At 38.6% G+C, this 21,979-nt stretch overlaps 1 protein-coding gene across 15 annotated transcripts in view; it reads left to right on the forward strand.

The window, feature by feature from the left end:
- LOC136838576 (uncharacterized) overlaps nt 1–21,979 on the forward strand; it is a 211,861-nt gene that overhangs the window by 111,435 nt on the left and 78,447 nt on the right. For 2 of the 15 annotated variants that reach the window (XM_067103744.1, XM_067103748.1), the window contains one exon: nt 2,949–3,051. The exons of 11 other annotated variants lie outside the window; for them this stretch is intronic. The gene's annotated coding sequence lies outside the window, so the exon portion shown is untranslated. Of the gene's footprint in view, nt 1–2,948; nt 3,052–10,084; nt 10,227–18,603; nt 18,742–21,979 lie in introns of those variants that run through there. 2 more of the 15 variants (XM_067103750.1, XM_067103743.1) reach the window with 2 other exon arrangements.

The following is a 21,979-nucleotide window of genomic DNA, read 5'->3' on the forward strand; positions in this document are numbered from 1 at the left end:
TTTCTTTGCTATCTGTATTGAAGACTCTAAGAGATTTCTGAAAACATTATTTCAAATTTTATTATGTTGCTCTGGGACCAATCAGTTTAATGTGATTTTTCTCTTAGGTGTGAAAAGTACAGTAGCATTATTCTTTTGGCCAGTTCTAACTGAATATTACTGATGATTTACTCTGAAATTTTGTTTGGACCAGACAAGTAAGGAGTCAAATGCTAGAATAAATCATACTGAATTAGAAGTAGCAAAAAGAATAATGCACTCTTTGCACCTAAGTTAGAATCTGATAGAACTGATTGGTCCCTTAGAATTGATTGGTTCCATATTTGTATAAAAAGATGAAAAATAGTTTCCAAATAACATGAAAATCAACTTCAATTTAAGCCCGAAACTACACAATCTTGATCCCATTTTGCAGATGTCTGGAGATTTAACAGATTAATTAAAGATTCTTGGAATTTTTGTGAATGCCCTTTATCTCTCATGCGTTTATCCAGTACCTGAGTTCATTCTAAACAGTTGGTCCTCACCGGAAGGCCCACCTCAAATGTTTTGACGTTTGTATGCATTAAAATGGTTTGATGTTCCCTTAATCTCTGTTGATGCTCAATGTATGTAGATTGCTTTTAAATGCCTTAGGGTTAAGCTGGAAAATCTTGTATTCCATTGTTTCCATTTCTTCGTAACCATATATATACCATATATACCTGTATATGTGTGTGCGTTTTGTCATAGACTAACGATTCTCAGGTAGTGTTTGGGATAAGTTACTTTATACACCCTGGTTTTACCCACCAGAGTCGACTTAATACCAGGTACCTACTTGGCTGCTTGGGGCGAATGAAGCACAATAAGACCAGAGGCAAGATGTCTCTTGGGATCGAACTCAGGTTTCTTGCTGGTGAGGCAAAGTCGTTAACCACTGAGTTAACAGAAGTTAATGTTAGCACTGAGCTGGATTATCTCAGTTTCAGTCGCTGAAATTTTAGAAAACTGGAAAAGTAATCGAATGAAGATGATAAGAAGCAACGACGATGTTACCTTTAACGAGAATGTTGATACTGAAGCATGCATGTGGCAGCCAACCTTCTCTCCGTGTGAGGGAGAAGATTAATTAGCGGCGCAAAGTAGTAAATAACTCGCCCCGATACTCAGTGCCACTCAGGATCAACTCACCTCGATGCAGACGCAGTGCCTCTGAGGGTCCACTTTTCCTGTACAGTTCTCCTCACGAATTGGTATTGGTATTCTGATCTCGGCTGTCGCAGCATTATGCTCAAGGCAGCTTTTCACTGGCCGACGTCAGCAGAGAAATGAGTGAAGGAAAGACTCGAATGTGAATGATAAACCGAACGTCAGCCTTTTTCTTTTTTTTACGGAGGCTTTACTGGGCGACCTCGTTTCGCGTCGAGTGATCTCTCTCTCTCTCTCTCTCTCTCTCTCTCTCTCTCTCTCTCTCTCTCTCTCTCTGAGCAGCTGACAACCTTCCCTGAGGTCCAACAAACCCAAGCCCGCTGAACCCAGACTTTTAATCATTAAGACAGACGAAGAAAAATCTGATTTGCTTCTCAAGTTTCGTTAATGTTTACGGTTCAAATGGCGTCCCTAGCTTTAAATAAGGGGAAAATTGTTTATCCTAAATACTGTATTGGATTCTTGATAATCCCTCCAAGTTGAATTTATTATTTCCCGGGATACTGATTATAGTTATATTTGCATTGCGGTGTTAATCAGGTAGAGGTACTAATATTTTTAAAACAATTTCTGTAAATAGGATTTAAGTAACCTTATCTTCATATCCGTCGTTTCATTCTTGTGTGATAGTGAAAGTGAAAGTTTTGGAGAAACAAATCCACACTTATGTGTGGGTACAGATATATTTAAAATAAATCTAAACAGAGAGGTTTCGGGAATCTGTTCGATTCCCTATTTTGAAAAGGGGAGTCGAACAGATTCCCGAAAGCTCTTTGTTTTTCCATGACAAGACATGCTACTACGAGTATTTTTTTTAGGTAATTTTTTTTTTGTTGGGGGCGGGGGGCACTTAGACTTATCTTCAAAGAATGGACTTGAATTCCTATTTATTCAGCAAGTGAGTTTGGATCTTCTTCAGAAATGGCGACCGTATTTTATATAATTTGGTGCTTTTGAAATTTGCGTTTGTTAGTAAACGGAATCGTGATGGCCTCAGCAGTGACCCTAATCTGTTGTGACCCTGAAGAGGAGAAAAGTGGTCCGACATCACCCCGTTTGTTTGTCGATGACAATGACCGCCTCCCAGAAGATAGATTTGGCTCAAACAGACCAATTCCAGCTTCAAAATGTGTGTGTGTGTGTGTGTGTGTTTGGGTTTGTGTGAGAGAGAGAGAGAGAGAGAGGGGGAGAGGGGGGGAAGTGCTGAGTGCGTGTGTTCATTCTCATATATATATATATATATATATATATATATATATATATATATATATATATATATATATATATATATATATATATATATATATACATATATATACATACATATACATATAACTGATATGGCAGCAATTGTAAATTTTGGTCAAATTAATGAAAAGACACACGTACATATATGTGTGTGTGTACAGTATATATGTATATATAGATTACACATGTGTGTACCTTCTGATTAATTTGTTAAATGCTGTCATATCAGTTTTTCTTAATCCATGTATGTGAAGTAATAACCTTCAACTTTTCAATAACGTGCACAAGTGGCCCAGAAACACTTGTATGTATGTAATGAGTTCTCATGCAGGTAAATTGGGCAACGTTCTATTTTACCCATAAAGTTCTCATAGAGAAATGCTAACGATTCCGTAATAGTAACGGTGTTTAATTTGCAACGTAAGATTCCATAAGTTTAGCAGAATGTCTGGAAACCTTGATCTAATTTCGCCTTATAAAAGAGCATGAGCCCATTTTTTCACTTTCAGGATCTGAATACAATCTCAAGATCATCAGAAACTAGAAGGACGCAACAGATTATCTTCTGTTGCCAGAAGGATGACGATTGCAGAACAGCTTGAGAACATTCAGGTTTGAAGGCAGAAAGTTATTCAAGTTGAACCACACCAGTTATGTCTTGTTCTAAGTGTGCCTGCAGCTTAGTTTTTTTGTTTTCGGAAACATCTGTCAGCTTTGCTAGGTTTCCACAGTCCTGCCTTTCACAAAGAAAATTACGCAAATAACACCTGAAATAGAAACTACTCTGACAGTTTTCAGGATATCAAATGACGCCTGAAATAAAAACTAATGTGTCAGTTTTAGTATATTTATCATATCCTGCTTTAGATTATATCAAAGTTCCGATTATATGGTTAGCCATTATGAAATTCATTGGTTTTGCAAGTCAAAACGGGTTTAGGCGCTCTCATTCTAAGAAATGACTTGTTTCTTGAGCTCTGTTATCAAATGCTACTTTGTATTAAATTGCTTTGTTAGATTTTCAGCTTCTGAACTTACTTACAGTATATAAGTATTTATTTTAAGAATGTAGATTTATGAGTGTTTTAGTCATGCATTTGTAGCTCGACAATTTTTCTCTGTAACTTGCAGTTTTACCTTCGACACAGACTTAAAAAATGGGCAAAATAAGTATATATTACAAAAGCAGAATCCACCTTAGGTGGATGTCATCATTGGGATATAAAAAAAAGTTCTCTTTGAGTTATTCGTTCTCTTACTGCTGCATCAGTGATGAACACAACTATTAAAAATTCTTCTCAACTTTTTTTCTTTTTATAAATCCCCAAAGCACCCTTATTTTAGTGTCCGTCGTTTGGACAGCCTGTGCTCCACCTTTCTTTCCAGAACTTTCCTGATTTCCTTCGACTCCTTGCCCTTAGAACTTTGAATAGTTAATGACACGTTTTACTATTTCGCATCTTACTATCTGTTCCAGTAAGGATAACTGCAATCGATCCTTGATTTTGTCTCCTTCAAGAGTTTTATCTCGCCTTCTTTATTAATCTCGCCAGTCAAGAATTTCTTCCCAGTTGAACTTCTTCGCTTCCAACAGAATCCACAAGAATTCTGCTGTCATAGTCCAAACATTAACCGAGATATTTACAACATTCATAGTACCTTCCACGGAGCTGCCTGCCTGATTTCATTTAATCTCAGGTCGTGGCGTGGGTCAGCATTCCTTTTTTACAAGAGTCTTTGAACGTGCTCGACCTGGACAGCTGTCCGCGTTATGTATAAGTTTCAAGGTGCGCACTTGTATGTTAGTTCAAAAGGACCTTTCGAACCGATTTTACTACATCCAAGTCGACAGGCTGGTGTAGATTAATGGCGCCCCTCGCACACACTCACATGAAACCAACAGATATAAATAGTTATCACCGGCTGCTCTTGGTTATATCTAAGCTTTAGGGAATAGGCAATATTAAGGAACATGGTGATGGTTCTATTTACATACAAAATACCTCGAATACATGCCCGTTGGTACACACACACACAGGTGAGAGTTACCTTAGGTTTTAATTTTATTTTTACATGTTTAGAAGTATTAGATATAGAATGGAAAAAAGTTGGTGTTTACTAATAATTTATTGTTTCAGCATGCATACATACAGTGTATGCATGTTCACTTATAAGAAGTGCCTTTTATGAAACTTTGTTAGTTATATTAGCAGTGGTGTAGTGGCAAGAATGATTGTCAAAGCTACATTAGCAGTGTTGTAGTAGCAAGAATGATTTGCCAGTTACAGTAGCAGTGTTGTAATAGCAAGAATAATTTCACGTGACATTTTGCTGCACGAATGTGTGATGTGCTGTACATATTTGGGTCATTTATCAGCTAGTGCGTCAGTTTTGTCAACCTGTGTTATTTTTTATAACTTATATTATTTCAATATATGCCTATAAACATTCTATATTTCCTTGAGTATTTATTTTCAATTACGCAAGATTTGCGATCAGATCAACAGTTTATCTTGGACGCTTTCCAAACTTTTGACTCCTTCGCATGAGGACTCCTTACCTACCTGTAAGTTCAGTAGGAGAAGCTTTAAAGGACGCAGCTCCTCCAACCGCCGATTTGAAAATGAGGTCTTCTTGGCGATGATGATTATTTTCAGGCAGTGTTTACCACGGTAATCTTAGCTTGGCCCAAATTTCGTTATAAAGCGAGATAAGCTTTCTGTTTTCGTGATGCATCCGTCAGTTCAAGTCTTTCCGAGCTTTCTGATGATGTTACTGAGCGCCATGACTCGACTTATATTGTGAGGTCGTGAGGATTCCTTTTGCACTTCAGGCACGTGGCTACAGTAATACCAGTGGAACTAATTTATAATTGGTGGGTATGAGCATGGCACTTGTTGTCCTGTGACCAGGATGATCGTCTCAGGACCACGGCGATTCCTTGGGGAACTGGAACACTGTAGGGACTTTCTTTTTAAATCTAATTTTACCTCCGTTGACCTAAGCGCATCATTAGGTAAATGATGATTAGCAGATCTTTGCGGTTAAAGATTATGACTTTTCTTGGATGGTGACTAATCAGCCTCTTGAACAGATGCGGGTTAGATTTCTCTGGAGGTGCAGATAGGTCTAAGAAATTTCACATTCTAAAAATAAGGGGTACTTGAGGCACTGACAAAAGTAGCTGGATGTACTTCTGTGCGACTGACACCAAATCTGTGTGTATTACAGGGACGAGAGTTGAGGTGAAATACATTCAAGAGGTGCTCGATTACAACAACTAAAGTTAAGGGGGTAGAAAAATCATTAGGCGACCAATTCATGCCAAACAGTTGACGAAAGCTCAAAGTGAGAGTCAGATTAGGATCGTTTATTTTACAGAAAGCCTTTTATTTAACTTACTGGGAAAGAACGTTACAAGAAGAACCACATAGGCTTGAGAACAACACTTGATGATGGATGAATCGCACAGAAATATGAAGGTGCTGCTCAGAGAAATACAGGTGGCACACCAGGCTTTCTTGATCATAATTTGATCCCACCAAGACATACGACCTTTAACCTTTTAATACTGAGAGCTCCTCAGGGTCTCTTTCCGAAAGTCTCCAACATTGTTGTGTGAAGGTAGAAGGAATGTGAGATTTGTAGGAAGAAATTATTATTGAAATTTTGAGCAGCCAAGTGTTTTGTGCTCTATTTGAAGTGAATCTATAGAATCTATAAAAGTTGGGGCTCTTGGAAACCCATGGGTACCGGGCCAACCTCTGAGGGAGCAGATTCAAGTAACTCTGACTCGGGTGAAACCGTGATCATGAAACATTGTGCCTTTGAGGAATGCCCAGGTTTCACCAAATGACGTTTTCTTGGATGTGAACGCTCTTACCTTACAAGATAGTTGCCTATATCGACCAAATGAGAGTGAGCAGGTCAACTCCACTTGATTTATGAGACTTTAGCTGGCTTCTAAATGTCATGCGACTACTGTAGGTCAGTTTATGATCCATAGCCTTATAGGCTGGTATTTACGGGGCGTTGACTTGATCGAGAGGCATAAGTATGACTTGCAGAAAGTGGCTTATTACACAAAGTGAAGACCAATTCCAAAACCATCAATTACTTTTTTTTCTGAACGACCTGACAAAGTTGACTTATCCAATAAGCAAGAGCTGTAATTTCTTGAACATTTCAAAATCAATGAATGGTTGCTTTGCGGCCTCCGGTAAAGTTTCTTCTGCGACACACTTCGAGCCTCTCGCTCAAGACGGGGCTGATTCTTGGGTCTGTTGCAGCAGCACTGAGAGGGGATTAGAGGTCATCTCACTCATCTCGTCAAAATGAAGTGAACCTCTCGGATTTATGGCCACGCACGCACGAACGCACCCACCTCTAGAAAGAAAGAAAAAATAACCAGGGTTGGGTTATATTTAGCGCTCATGTCCACTTTCACTTTTTTTCCTGAGATGAACACATTACGTTAATTGCTGGGGAGTGGAATCCAGTATTTCCAAGTTGTAAGAAATTACAATTGCTTTATCAGTAAGCAAAAAGGTGGGAGATCACCGAGATAACTCGTATATTTTGATGGTTGATAAAGTAAAGATGTTCAGTTAAACAGTAAAAATTGAGCAGAATTATACTGAATGTGTTTTTATGCAACCAAGATGAAATTGGTGACTGATATTAGTATGCTCGACATAATGCCACCTACGTGCGCGTCAGTTGACGTGAAAAGAAACCATGAAAGGAAAATCGTCCTTTTAGCGTAGAGATGGAAGGAGAATATGACCATGATGATGAAATTGTTCATTAAGTCATTTAGTCTATTTCTTGCAGAGTGAAGCTTCATACTTTTCAGTTAGAACGCATGTTGCCTGCAAGAAAGTGTCTCGTGTATATTATAAAAGTTCATGTGCACATCAAACGGAATGAATATCACCAAAGCAACCAAGTAATTTTAAGATATTCGTTAACAAAGAACACGCAAAAGCGAAGTTTTGTTTGCCTGTACCTTCAGAGATAAACTTATCAGAAAGATGTTATTTCTGTTTTGTCTTCGCTGAACGTCGTCACCAGTTTCTTGCGCTGCGATTTTCCACTGTCTAGCTTTCGTATTTCTTTTATTACTTTGCTTCACGTAACACTTCAGATATTTGGGATTCGTTTTTTTTTTTCCTGAGAGAGGAGAGAGAGAGAGAGAGAGAGAGAGAGAGAGAATGTGTGTGTGTTCTGCTGAGGCTACAAAAATAATAGATGAAATCAAAAGGTATTTTGAGGCCCCCGCCCCACCTCTCTCTCTCTCTCTCTCTCTCTCTCTCTCTCTCTCTCTCTCTCTGTGCGTGTGCTTAATTGTCTTCCGATGTAATTCTGGTTGTCATTTGTTAGGTAATATTTAGTGGAGGTAAGACTTACATGTATATTGGTGAACACTTACCACATTTTCCTACTAATTGCTGTGTATAATTTTAGATGAACTGCAACACAGAATACCAGAATACCGACTTGTCCGGGAACTTTTTCTTAATGCGTTGTTATCGTATGGCAGTTGCGCAGTTTATTGCTATTTTCCTAATTCCAACTTTCTAATCCTCCGTTAGGTGATAAGTTCACCGAACTGATATTTAGTTTTTTTTTTTTTTTTTGTGACAGTTTCCCCTTGACGTAAGATATAGTCTCTCTCTCTGGACTGGTTTTCTTCGGCAGAAACTGCGCTGCGATGTGGGCACCCAAGCATCATCTTACTCTAACTCTGTATTTTTGCGATTTGATCGGCGAGACGGAGTCAGGCCTTTTATTTTGAGGCTGGTTGAACACGCATGGTTTGGTTTTTTATTTTTTTCATCTTGCTTATGCACGAAGTGATGAAACATCTCACGAACAATGTATGGCGGAAACATTTTGTTCGTTTGCAGTTTCCTAAGTCCGGCAGGTCCTTTAATCCTTGACACACATCACCTGAATGAAGGATTGGAGGAGGTATGCAGCTGGCAGGCTTCCAGAACCAAGTGAACGGACGGTTTGTCCGTCCCTTTGGAAGGTTTGGCCGAGGCGACTAATTTCCCTTGGAAGGTACTGAACACTCCCCCCACCCGCCCATCCAACAAGACCCCCCGACTCAAGCCCTGGCCTCACGGCCACCGGGAACTTGGAAATCTCGCGAGTAAAATATAATGTAAATAGGAATATGGCGACTTTTCAATCTTTTGCATTTGCGAATGTTGGTTTTCGTAGGTGTGTCTCTTCTTTAGGTCCATTGGCAGCATTGAGGAATGCGGGAAATTATAGTGTCGGTCCTCATTTGGGCGTCAGGCTATGACGACAGGTGACCCCTTGGGCTGATTAATGTAAACAACTCTTGGTGGAGACACTTTGGGCCATATTGGTTATCTCATTTAAGTAAACTTACTATTGAAGAATAGGTGATATATATATATATATATATATATATATATATATATATATATATATATATATATATATATATATATATAAATACATATATACTGTGTATATATATATATATATATATATATATATATATATATATATATATATATATATATATATATATATATATATATATATATATATATATATATATATATATTCCCTTTCTCCTCCTCAAGTCATCTTGATTGTGATATTGAATTGGATATGCATTATTTTGCATTTTTCTCTGGTAGCTGACCTTGTTCGAATTTCTTCGAGATAAAACCATCTGATGGTCTTTGCCATATTAATGTAGTGGCACCTCAAAGTTTCCCTTTCGCTAATGAGAGATTATGGTAATGTGGCATTTGAGACTGACCTTTCTCTGCCCCCTTGGGCATGCCCTCAAATACCCAGGTAATTGTGTCAGGAGGAGGAGGAGGAGGAGGAGGAGAAGGAGAAGGAGGAGCAGGCAGTTGTGGCGGCACATCCCGAGGGCGTCGAGAGAACCTGAATCTGTTCGTTCGCTCGTTCGTTCGTGTGTGAACGTCTGTATTGCACTCGTGTATGAAAGTGAGTTGTCGTCGATTCCACGTTGTTTGGAGTCAGGTCGGTGTTGTGGCACTGGGTCCGTCAGTGCGCGAGGGAAGCCTACGACGTCCGTTGGCGCGCAATCCGCGATGACTTCTGCATCCCGGTTGACGTTGAAAGATACCGCAGTTTTTTAATGAACGCGTGTTCATCGCCGAAGGTCAGAAGCTGACCCTGAAGTCGGGAAAACTCCGCGAAAGTGATTGACTAACATAACAATTTAATAAGAGGTGGATTGTTTTTACGTGCAGTCACAAGCGAGTTTTTATGAGACTAGTTTTGTGGTTCCGGTGAACATTTGAAGAAGAACGTTTCGCTTTAACCAGTTGTGAATGACTGCACTGACCTGCCATGACTCATCAAGACTATTGTCAGATGCCTAAAATGAGGTGCAAACTCGGGAAAACAGGTCTCACCAGCGTTCCTCTGATGGACAACTCAGTGTCATCGGAACAATTTGTCACCTATCCACTCGTATGTCGAGTCCTGCCCTAAGGATAACGTCCGGTTAACTTATAATGAAGTGACTGTGATCATTTTTTGGCATTACTGAGGATTGAAAGTTCCTACCTAAAAACGTTTTGTTGTTATTATTGTTGACAAAACTGCTGCCGTTGTGTGGTGCATTTGGAAGCGTTGCCTTTTGCCGTGCTCGACGGTTCTACGGAAATCATTTTTTTCATAGCTGTGCTTCTCCGCCTCCGAAGAGATGACGGCTTGGTGGCAGTACAGACAAGTTTCCAGGTGCAATGGCAATGCCCAGTGTCAAAGTAAGTTGTCGTGTAATAAATTTAACCAACAGCATTCCAGATGGCCACAGTAGTTTGTTGATATGTTGTCCCTATCCTCGATATTGAGCATTAGGAAATATTTCGTTAATTTCAAAACGATTAACGTATTTTAGTGGCCACGATTATTGTTACTGCATTTTTGTATATCTTGTCTTGCTGTTTGACCCTTAGTTTATCCGTTTAATTCTTCTTATAGTCAACCTTTCACTTTTTCCAATTCTGATCCTCCTTTCTCCATGATTTTCTCTCGCCGCTGTTTTTATTTTTCCTCCCTCCATGTGTGTGTTCGCCTTTCTCCCACAAACGCCCTTATCGTTTCCCATTCAGCCCTGTACCCTTCTCCTTCCTTTCGATTCTCACCATCATCACTACAGTCATTGTTGGAGATGAAGGGCTTGCTGGCCTCCAGGCCGCGGAAACCTGCCTTCTTCTTCTTCTTCTTCTTCTTCTTCTTCTTCTTCTTCTTCTTCTTCTTCTTCTTCTATAGCTCGCACTCCTTCGCTTAATAGGGGTGATTACCTTCAAAGATTCTGATTTTACAAAGTTTACTTGTTAAGATAGATCCATTTTCATACTGTTTATTTATTATTACTCTCTCTCTCTCTCTCTCTCTCTCTCTCTCTCTCTCTCTCTCTCTCTCTCTCTCTCTGTGAGTGTACGTGTGTGTGTGTGTGTGTGTGTGTGTGTGTTGTGTTCGGGTTACTATAGATAAATTGATAGGTTACTGGACCATCAAGTTTGCCAAGAAAATTTCTCTCCCTCTCTCTCTCCATCTACATGCAGCTGAAGTGAAGTAGAAGTTGCACTTCGCGCGTAGTTCATGGTAATACAGTCCTTTGTTGGTCCCTAAATTTATATAAAAGACGCATCCACGCACATGCGTTTAGACCCTCCGGTACGCAATCAAACCTTATCGGAGGCTACACAAACGTTATCATGGCCAGTAAAATGTGGTAGTAGGTTGTACGAAGGCAGGTCATTTAATTCTGTTCTTGTCTGAGGAATGGTTTCTTGCCTGAAGTTGCATGAAGTGGGTCGAGGCCCCTCTAAATGCGGGGTCATTCTGTCGAAAATTACCGTGTAGTTTTTACTAGGGGATCTAGTACCAAGAGATGACAATGTAGTATGTATCTCTTTTTCTGGTAGAACACAACTGATTGTTTATTTGAACAAAGGAAACAAAGTTGTTTTAGTAAAGGCCTCCAAATCATTTTAGATAATAAAAATACAGTTTTGCTCCATTCTGTTATGGGGCTAAATCATTATAATTTTATAAAAATGCATGTCCCATAAATTCCTTGCGATAACAAGGCTCCAGATTGACTTCAGTCTTCCGTTAGTTAGGAAGAAGAGATAGACTTACCAGGCATAATATTGGTTGCATTTGACCTTTCTGATTTAACTCGTGTCATGGTAATATTGGCAGAAGGTGTTTCCTAAGGAACGCTCTGTTCTGGTCCGCTGAAGTCGAGAGTGTTCGTCCTAATAGCTACTGTTTTGACACAACCAACCTTGGACATAGCTTTCATCTAATTTATTTATTTACTAAATAAAGATCGTCTTTTTAAGTCGTTTGGTGTCAATGCTGCCTTTGTTTTAAAATGCAGATGTCTCTTTGAACCCCCTAAACTAACTTGGCCTCTTGTTGAGTTGCCTGGGAGGAATTATGGTACTCCTTGAGAATACTTGTCTTCGGTGACGTTGGAAGGGGAGGGGGGACTCAGGTATATGGAATAGCGGGGATCAGTTTTCGCTGCACCGGTGCTGGATTCTTTTGAGAGAACATTTACCTCTCCTGACTTCATTGACGTCAGAGCTCTTGGCATACCTCCTTATATCATCTGTATCTTTTTTTAATTCGTCTTAAGTCGAAGAGTCTCTCTCTCTCTCTCTCTCTCTCTCTCTCTCTCTCTCTCTCTCTCTCTCTCTCTCTATGGTTATATATATATATATATATATATATATATATATATATATATATATATATATATATATATATATATGTGTGTGTGTGTATTTATATATGTATATATACATTATTTGCTTAATCTACTATTCAGCATTTAATGTATGGTGTGTCAGTGACAGTTATTTATTTTTTTTCCACAGTGAAGCCTAATATTGAACAGTGGAATATATATAATATTATATATATATATATATATATATATATATATATATATGTGTGTGTGTGTGTGTGTGTGTGTGTGTTGTTTGTGTGTGTGTTCAACATTAGGTAGCTTCCCACTGTAGGGAGTGGCTACAGAAAAAATAAATAACTAACAGTCACTGACACATCATAAGTATATGCTGAATAGTGGAATAAGTAAATGTACAGATCATTTCCTCAACTTTAGCATCTTCATACACTTTCCGTACATAGAAGGTTCATCAGCAGCACGCTGGGTCCCCCAATGCACACCGCATCTTGAAATAATTATGTGCAGAAGAATCACAAAACTTTGGCATGATATCTAATTCGCAGGTTCGTCCCAAGGAGGAGAAAATGAAAAACTGAGCACCGAGTACTTTCGTAGAATTGTTACACATTTTCAAGACACACAGAAGGTACTTGGAAAATGTGTAACAATTACACGAAAGGTCTCAGTACCTAGTTTTTTTATTTTCTCCTCCTTGTGGCGGACCTGCATGTGTGTTATTATGTGAAGTGGCATCTCTGTTTACACAAGATTCCCGTAGGCAATGATTCTCTTCCAGAGGAGTCCAAATGCAGTCGAGTGGGTGATTTTTTACTTTTTTTCATCACGATAACTAATTTTGAAGTCATCTCAATATCGAACCTGAAGAAGAGCCATTGAAATGAGGCCATTACTTAAATCTGACCTAAAACCCCATACCTATTTCGTCAAACATTTACTCAATGTTTGGATTCGGCAGAATGTTGGACGTATTAAGCAGTTGAATGGTATAAGTGCCTTCGTGGACGCTTGTCGAAATGGCCCATTCTCTGCTCATGCTCTCATCATTTAGTACCCCTTCGAAGTTCTTTCCTTGCAGTTTTCTCTGATAAAATACCCTTGGTAGATATCCCAGTCTCCACAATTACCGAGAGGGTAGATTATATTTATAAAAATATTTATGCGAGTCTTTGGCACTAGCAGCCTTCAATATTTGTCACTATGAAAATTCGTCAGAAATCGTATAGCACATTTGTTCAACCTTTTGGTAATGGTGTAGGTCTCATGGCAGACTTGTGCTCCAATTATGGGAGTGTGATGCCCAGTAAACATGTAGGAACTAATATGCATTGGCTATGATGACTTCCCTGTCTGTATCCTGCAGTGCCTTCATAAATTCTGGGCACCTTAACGGAGGTTTCAAAACACGAAAGTTCACCTCAAGGCTCGTATAGGCTACGCCCTGTTTCTGTTTGTTTCCTGCTTACATCCTTCCTTAAAAACGAAGACATCGGCTTCGGTCACATAATGGCTCTGCGTTCCAGGATATCCGGATTTTCTGATTTGTGTATCGCCCCGAGATTTCGTCTGGGAGCCTCAAAAAGCAGGAACCGGGCGCCCATTGCCACACTGGATGAATCTGGTCATCTTTTGGCGGGCTGCTTTTCGTTGCGTCTTGAGGGGAGAAATTAGAAACAGTATCGTTATCTAGATGTTACCTTTCTTCTTCTCATATCTGTGATCTCTAGTAACTTTATTTTACTTTTGTGTGTGTGTGTTTGTGTGTGTGTGTGTGTGTGTGTTTCGGTAAGTCACTGCAGAGTGCTTTAGATGTTACAGATGAGTGCTTTTCTTCTTAAATGTCATTACCTGTGGCCGGAAATGCTTTAACCTCACCTACACACATCAATGATTTAAGTTTTGCTTCTTCCTCTTCTCGTAAATCGGCTTTGACTTTATTTTTACTTTTATTAGATTCCTGATCTTGACATTTGTTACAGAAATTTGAGGCCGGAGAAGGTTCTGTGAACGCACTTAGTTTTTGTTAATGCTGATTTGTGATAATCATGCGTTCCATGGTTTGTGTGCTAGTCATAAAAATAAATTATAATAACATATAGACATATATTGCTCATGTTCATGAAACATACTTCCACTGTACAAGATGTCGTATATACATTTAACAATAAATTTTTGGAAATAATTCTTCGAAAAAGCCGGTGCTACCTTTCAAATGACGATTGTCAGACCAGACGTACGAAAATTCACTCTCAAAGACAAAACTGATAATAAATTTTTGAATTTATTGAATGCACGAATGCGGAATATTTCAACTAAAAATTCAGATGACCAGTCATGGTTCTGAAAGCAATCAAATCTAATTGACTACTTTCCCAGACACTCCAGATTATCTAAGAAACAATCTCTCGCGAATTTATTCCGTTAACGTTATCTGGCCCTGACTAACACGTGGAAAGCTGTGACCGTGAATGAAATACGACTTTGCTGCAAAAGTTTCGTATCGGTAGGGTCATATTTTCGAGACCTTCAACATGGCGGGCTCCTTATGCAGAATACGGCTTTTTGCGTTCAAGAATACGACTGATTAAATTCCACTAGCCTGAAAATAACGACGAAACATCATACGAGGACCCTGGCCTTCTCTCACTCTGTGTCAACCAGTATTCCTGAGGGAAAAAGATGTTCAGGTCCTTACAAGGGCAAGAGTCCGCCTTGTACAAACCTTGCTATCCTTCGGGGAGGTGTCAGTTCCCCTGAGTCTTCTCCCTTGGGTTTTTCTCCGGAATCAAACTTGGATCTCGAATTCAGGTCTTGTTTTACGCGAGGTCCTCGATGTCTCCTTAATTGCTGAGATGGTTATCCACTTTCTCAAGTATGCCCGTTACCGCCATATTCATAAATAATATAAAACCTTTTGAGTGAGAATCACTGCCATGGAAAATATGAATACCTCAGTTTTACCTGCACTTGCGATTTCATAGCTCGGTCAGGGTATCAGGTTGAAACAGGAGACAAGAAGCCTCTTATTGGGCAGGTGCATTCCATTTATCATTTTAGAAAAATCTAAAGGGGTTGGAGGCCACATAAAGAGGCTTTTTAGCGTGTCATGCGCGTGATCAAATATCATATATAGTCAAAGATTCCATTATTTGATTCTGACAATTTGTCATGGAAATTATGAGTTTGCGAGAACTACTCTTCTCAAACTTTTCACCGATCTAAGTTTACTTCGTGCCGTGAATGATTAGTGCACTGTTAATTTACGGTCTCGTTCTCCCATGCTTCCGGTTGGGTTATTGTAAAGGAGAAAGATCCATTTATCTTAGTAAGCGCAAAATAAACAGTACAACATGATTTTCCCTCTCTCAATTGCTGATGTACTTTCGGCTTACAAGCGACGGGAAGCCCCGTGAAATTTGTGCCAGGTAATCAGTTGACTATTGTGTTCCGCCGCTAAGGTGGGGAGAGAGAAATAACGAACGCGTGTGGTCATGACTATGACAGTAAAATATTTACGACCATTTAATGAAGAAACGGGAGGCCATCGACGAGGTTATTCAGCCTGATCTGGTAGAATGATTCTTCAGATCTTCAGCAGAGTACAATAGATCTTGCCTGATGTGACTTCAACTTTTCCTCTCTCCTACGTCTTTTTTTTTTTTTTTTTTTTGGCAGTTTCACTTTTGTGAGAGAAGGCAACATTGACGAGCAACGAGTCAGCGAATTTCTTGGCCCAGGGAGGAAAGAATGTCAGAAGAAAAAATGTAATTTAACTGGGGAAGAAGTTATAAGTCTCCTCTCGGACGGAAGGCAACAGAGCACTCGAGAGAAACAGTTGTTAGGAAATAACGTTGCTTGGCGATGATGGGGGGTCAACAGGAAGGACTTTAATGGTTAAATGAATTGCTTGCAGGTTAATCCTGTCAAGATGGGATCCAAGATGACACTCCCCTAGCAAGGAAGCAAGGCATCATTCAGAGACGGTTGAAGTCAATGGAAGTCCTTATGGCTTGAGATCAGTAACAGAACTAATCATTAAAATTAAGTGGCCTCTATTTTAGATTTAAAATCAGTATCTTGAATTAGTTGATCTGTAAAGCAAGGTAGAAGAATTTTCACATCCTAACCGTTGATAGAAGTGATAGGTCCACAATCATAATGGTAACAGTGGGACAACTTGTTGAAATCAAAATACGTATTTAACTATCAGCCCATTGATTTCATACCAGGTATTGAAGAGGTTCCAAGTCTCTTATTTATAGTTTTTACCCGATTATTGACCCTGAAAGAAATATTTCCAGTTTGCAGATGGTGTAATTGATGTTGTAGTTATTCACTCTTCTAGAATGTGAAATGAAATAGCTGCTGGTTTTGAACCGAAATCTGGAGTGGATTTGTCAAGGTGTAGTTTAGAAGGATCAATTAAGCTTTCGGCCTCATGCAGGACATCACAGGAGAGCGAGATTCGGCCTTTATTTTGAAAATATCCCGCAAATTTCAATGCACTTTGTTCACCCGTTCTCGAGCACTGATATTCCATAGCATGGAGGACTTCATGATTACTCTCATGATGGTAACCACACCGGTGGAATTAGAATTTAAGAAAAGGACAGAAGTGTACTGTCATATATCTTGAGGGGCCTTGGACCGCTGTCCTATCCCTTTACTTACGCTATAGGCATTTGAGGAATAGTACCGTTAACGATAGAGTCAACAGTATGAGATAAAACGGGCACGTGTTAGAAATTGAGACATAAACCAATGAAACTGGTTCTTCATCAAAATCCTAAAAGAACACCTGCTGAATAATGAGCTGGGTCATGTCAGATGCTCTGACGGTCTTCAAGAGAGAACAAACCTAAAGACCCGCGTGGGTGTGACGAGTGGAAATTTTAAGGGGAAACAGAGCTGCAGAATCATGAAGTTATAAATTAAGGAAGGTTTGATTTGAAATTATTCTGACTAATTTTATGGATACAGGAACGAAATTTTCGCTTTAATATGATCGGTATAATATTACGTGTAGTAAACAAAACTCGTTTTGAAATACAAATTTCAAGAGGTAGAATAGCAGTAGAAAGAGAAGAAAGAGGTAACTGGAGTCCCTGTTCCTTTCTCGTCTGTTGGTCGAAGAGGAGGATGAGTAAGACAATAGAAAGATTTTGTAAAATCAGGATTTGGTGACCCAGAACAGCAGTCATCCCGCGGATACTTGAGAACTCAAATGTCAGCCAAACAGGACTGCTCTAAGCGCCATGGAAGGTGTTTGTTGCGCATTAGGAAGTTACAGCAGTGATAGCAGATCCAGATGATTTAGGTGAAAATATATTGCAGAAGTTATTAAAAGTCTTAAAAGCAAGAAAGATAGCGCTGATTACAAAGATGGATTGATCATGTTCATGTGTTTAATTTTTAATGAAATCGAATTGAGAGAAAAAGGACATCCCAGATTCAAGATCTTCAATTTTAGCTAATGACGTGTTGATGTTCAGTGAACATTAAATTCCTCCCTTCTAGAGCAAATAATATGAATTGTAGCGAGTGATTCGGAACACTCATCATAGAGAATATAAGACGAACTTAATTTTTTAATATTGGCAGCATATAAAAGGTGAATGCCTTTCACAATCGGTGAGTCATATTTTTCCACGGAGAATAATATCAGAGACCATGCATCAATGAGCTCTCGTCGTGAAGGCAATGACATTTAGAGAGAAGTGACCGTATGTACACCAAATCTTAGGGGTATGAACGTTGAGGGGAACATATGAAGAATGTGCAGTATTTATTCAAGGAAATGCAAGTGTCATAACAGGTTCAATGTATTACATTATGGTTCTGTTATCTGAACCGGCTCTCAAGGGCAAATTTACTAAAATACACATTTTACGTGCGAGTGCTTACTTGCGCGCGCGCGTGTGATCTCTCTCTCTCTCTCTCTCTTTCTCTCTCTGTTGTTTGAATAGTGGATGGCCTATTGGCAGTAAATGAGAAAGCAGAGCTTATAAGGTTATCAAGGGAAGCAGTGTACTCAATATTTAAATATAATGAATTTTATTGTCATAATATATGGGAGTAGTTTTGTTTTACGAGCTAAAAGTAAGTTTTGTAAATCGTTCCTGATGATGTTCTTTTTTTCCTTGTAGTGTCTTATTAAGAAATGAAACCTTTAGAGTATATTCAATCCTTACTGTAGAATAATCCCCTGCAGAATCAACATGAAGCTTTATGCTGATGTATGAGAAAAACTTTTTGTTGATGTATGAGAATAATGATGACTGGACAAACGCAGTCTATTGTCATTTTGAGTTGGGCCGTTGTGTCCATAAGCAGCTTGTTGCGGACTTTTAAAGTTCAAACTGCTGTACCATGTAGTCTGGTTTGTCGGTTGAAACTGGATGGAAACCAGTTCGTCGACCGGAGGCAGTCCTTATTTTCCTCCAACCCTTTTGACTTTGGGAAGTAAAGAGTTCGCTGTTCCCTGACGAATCCAACGCAAATTCGCCTCTGGATATTTAAGAATTTTTAACTGAGACCTATGGTTGCAATCCAAGGTACTAGTGCTATTTACAGTTTTATCAGTATGTTTACAATTTAAATAGTCTGTTAAGGTGTTATTTTTGTTGATTTATGAAAAGTGTGATGTGATGCAATTTACTTGTTTTGGAGCTAAATGATTTTTCACCCAGTGGGATTTTGACCGTCCTACGAGATCCTATAGACTGCGTGGAGCAGTGGCTCCTGTCGTAATTCAAAACCACATATCACAGGTCATTGGGATCGTACTTTCTATTTCCTCTAATCATGGAAACCATATGCTATATATTTATGCATATAAATGCCTGTTTTGCGCAAATTTTAAGGGATATATTAAGGCTTAACTGACAGTGTCGGTTGACAAACGAATCGACGTTTTTCAGAGAAGTGAAACCTCGAATTATTTTGTGCCTCCCTATTGCTCATCGAATGATTGCAGCGTTGATTGCATCGCCTCTAACGTTGTCGTTTCAACGGGCTTGAACTGCTTGGAACTGCAAGTAAAATTGATATTGATATTGCCGACGGACATATAAAAATGTGGATTTTATCAGGTGACGTTCTCGGAGAGGCTCGACAAAAAAAGACCTGTTCGATGAAAGGTACCGGTTTGCATTGAACGTTTTTGTTCTGTACATTTCAGAAACGGCGTAGCGTGAATCGGATAACATTTTCTTAAATGATTTTGTAATTAAAAAGCTTTCTTTTCCTATATACAACATATCTGGTGGCTTTATTAATTTCATTTGCATTGCATGTAGGAGTTACCAAATGAATTTCATGACGTAAGGACATTCAAAATAAGGTTGTGTAGGTTGTCTACCGGTATTGCATTTTACAGTCGGTATTTGTTTAGCAGGAAAAATTAGTATTAAGGATGGCCGTTTATTACTCAAAAGTCATGAACGGCCATCTTTGTTATTGAAATGCATGCTTAGTTTTTTTGTAATCCCGCCTTCTTTCATGTACCAGACAGGTTTATAACAGTTTTCCCTCCATATGAAGGTTGTAGCATATTAACCTGTAATTATCGTGGATAGCGGTATTTACTGTTTCAAGTCAACGAACGCCACCTGTCCTCGGCATTAGTATATTGTTTCGGTGACCAAGGATAATGAATTTCACGGACGTGATTTGAAAGCGAGGCTTTCTTTTCATAGATGCGCTTTCATTCTTGTCATAATTTAACAATTTTGAATTATGCAACGGGTAAGCAGCGAAAGCTGGTTCTATCCTCCTTCAAACCCTTATTATCGCCACGCTTTTGTTGATTAGAAGGCTTGTTATGCACCGGAAGCATAGAGGGGCAGGCCTGGTTTCCCCTTGCCGGGTCCAAGAAGGGGTGGGTGTGTAGGCCCTGGATTAGGTTCTCTGCAGTGGTGGTTCGTGAAGGTGGACCGGATCAAGGGCCTTTGATCAGTTGGGTGACATCATATGTAGACAATATCAAAACACTGTACTTACTCGAACAGAAGCGTCATCAAATTCGTGCTCATTTCGAAAACTTTAGTAAAAATGAGCTAATATAATATAGTAATTTGTATTATATATATTATATATATATATATATATATATATATATATATATATATATATATATATATATATATATATATGCATTCGGAATTTCGGCCGTAAGCACGTTTACGTGCAAAATGGGCTTAAATGTTTAGTACCAGCCCCTTGGGGATGTACGTAAAACATGAAATAATAATGGTAAATACCATAAACATAACGTCTTACATTGTTTTGGATGTTACGGCCTAAAGTGGTTATGCCGAAACGACCAGGACCGATATATATATATATATATATATATATATATATATATATATATATATATATATATATATATATATATATATATATATATATATACATATATATATATATATATATATTATATATATATATATATATATATATATATATATATATATATATATATAATATATATATATATATATATATATATATATATAATCTGTTACTTAAATAGTAACATCACCTCCATCTGTGAAATTCAGCCTCTTTTCTGTGCTTTATATGCCTAGGGGTTGTGCAAAGGATATGTCCAAGCCATCTCCATCTTCCTTTCATAGTGCTGTCTGATATCTCACTCCATCCTAATATTCGTAAACCTATATTTTCAGATAAACAAAATTTGCTCTAGTAAATATACGAGGTGTTATTTCGGCTAAAATTATCTCCGCAGTGATTCCACTGTAAATTTTTTTCCATAAAGTTTTAATATTGATTTTAGCAAAAAAAAATGCATTTATAAGTACATCCAGGTCATTTTTCAGACCTTTAAAAAATGTTATGACCAGTGTGGCCTTTCATCGGTTTCTGGAGCTGTAATAGACCCATCCTTCATTTTGAGTTATTTTCCTCGTTTTCTTTGCTTCCATGGTTATTCAAGCATAATTCTTGGTGTTAGTTTAACTAACACCAATGCAGTTCCTAAATACATGGCTTTATCAACATCATCGGCCAGCTTGTATTAGTATTCTCACTTATCTCACGATGATCATTTAACTTCAGTGTTGAGACTTGAATACTTATGGTCTACTTTGCAGTCTTGGTCTCCTTCCTGGAACTTTTGCAAATGTACATTTTGCATCTGCTTATCCGTAATTATAGCCAAGTTTCATCTGATGGCCGAAGTTACTATGTTGTTACCCCATAGCCAGCAGTATCATAATATACATTCTTGATATCAGATTATCAAACCAGGCCAAATTCATTTAGTGCTCCTCCTTAGCTGCTAGTACTGCAAATCTATTTCGACAGTCAGTTGCAAAAGCCAGTCTGTTCAAGCAGCTTTTCAACCTAGATTCAGTCTACTTTTGGGGGTGGGGAAATGTAGCAATAACTAGTTGGTGACAACTACCGACATTACTCCTCCGTAGCGCCCTGTATTCCTGAGTGTTTTTAATTTTCAAGTAATGGCTATATGGTGTATTTGATTTCTATTACTGCCATCTGGAGAAGTGTAGTTATAGATTATATTTTGTTGGAAAAGCGTACTTCAACCTCAAAATTATTTGCAGGACAAAAAATAATAAATTGCACCACATTATTTGTTTGCTGTCGCTCACCGGCCTTCCTTAACTGACAGTCCTACATACCTTCATTGTTCCTTCTCACTTTTCCATTATCGCCAGCAACTCCTATCTCTTTCTGGTATTTTATTAGTAACATTCTGAACTTCTGTATAACATTCAGCTTTTATTTCTTCATGCAGTCTGTTCC

Source organism: Macrobrachium rosenbergii, chromosome 5 (assembly GCF_040412425.1).
Source record: "Macrobrachium rosenbergii isolate ZJJX-2024 chromosome 5, ASM4041242v1, whole genome shotgun sequence".
In the NCBI taxonomy this organism is placed as follows: Eukaryota; Metazoa; Arthropoda; class Malacostraca; order Decapoda; family Palaemonidae; genus Macrobrachium; species Macrobrachium rosenbergii.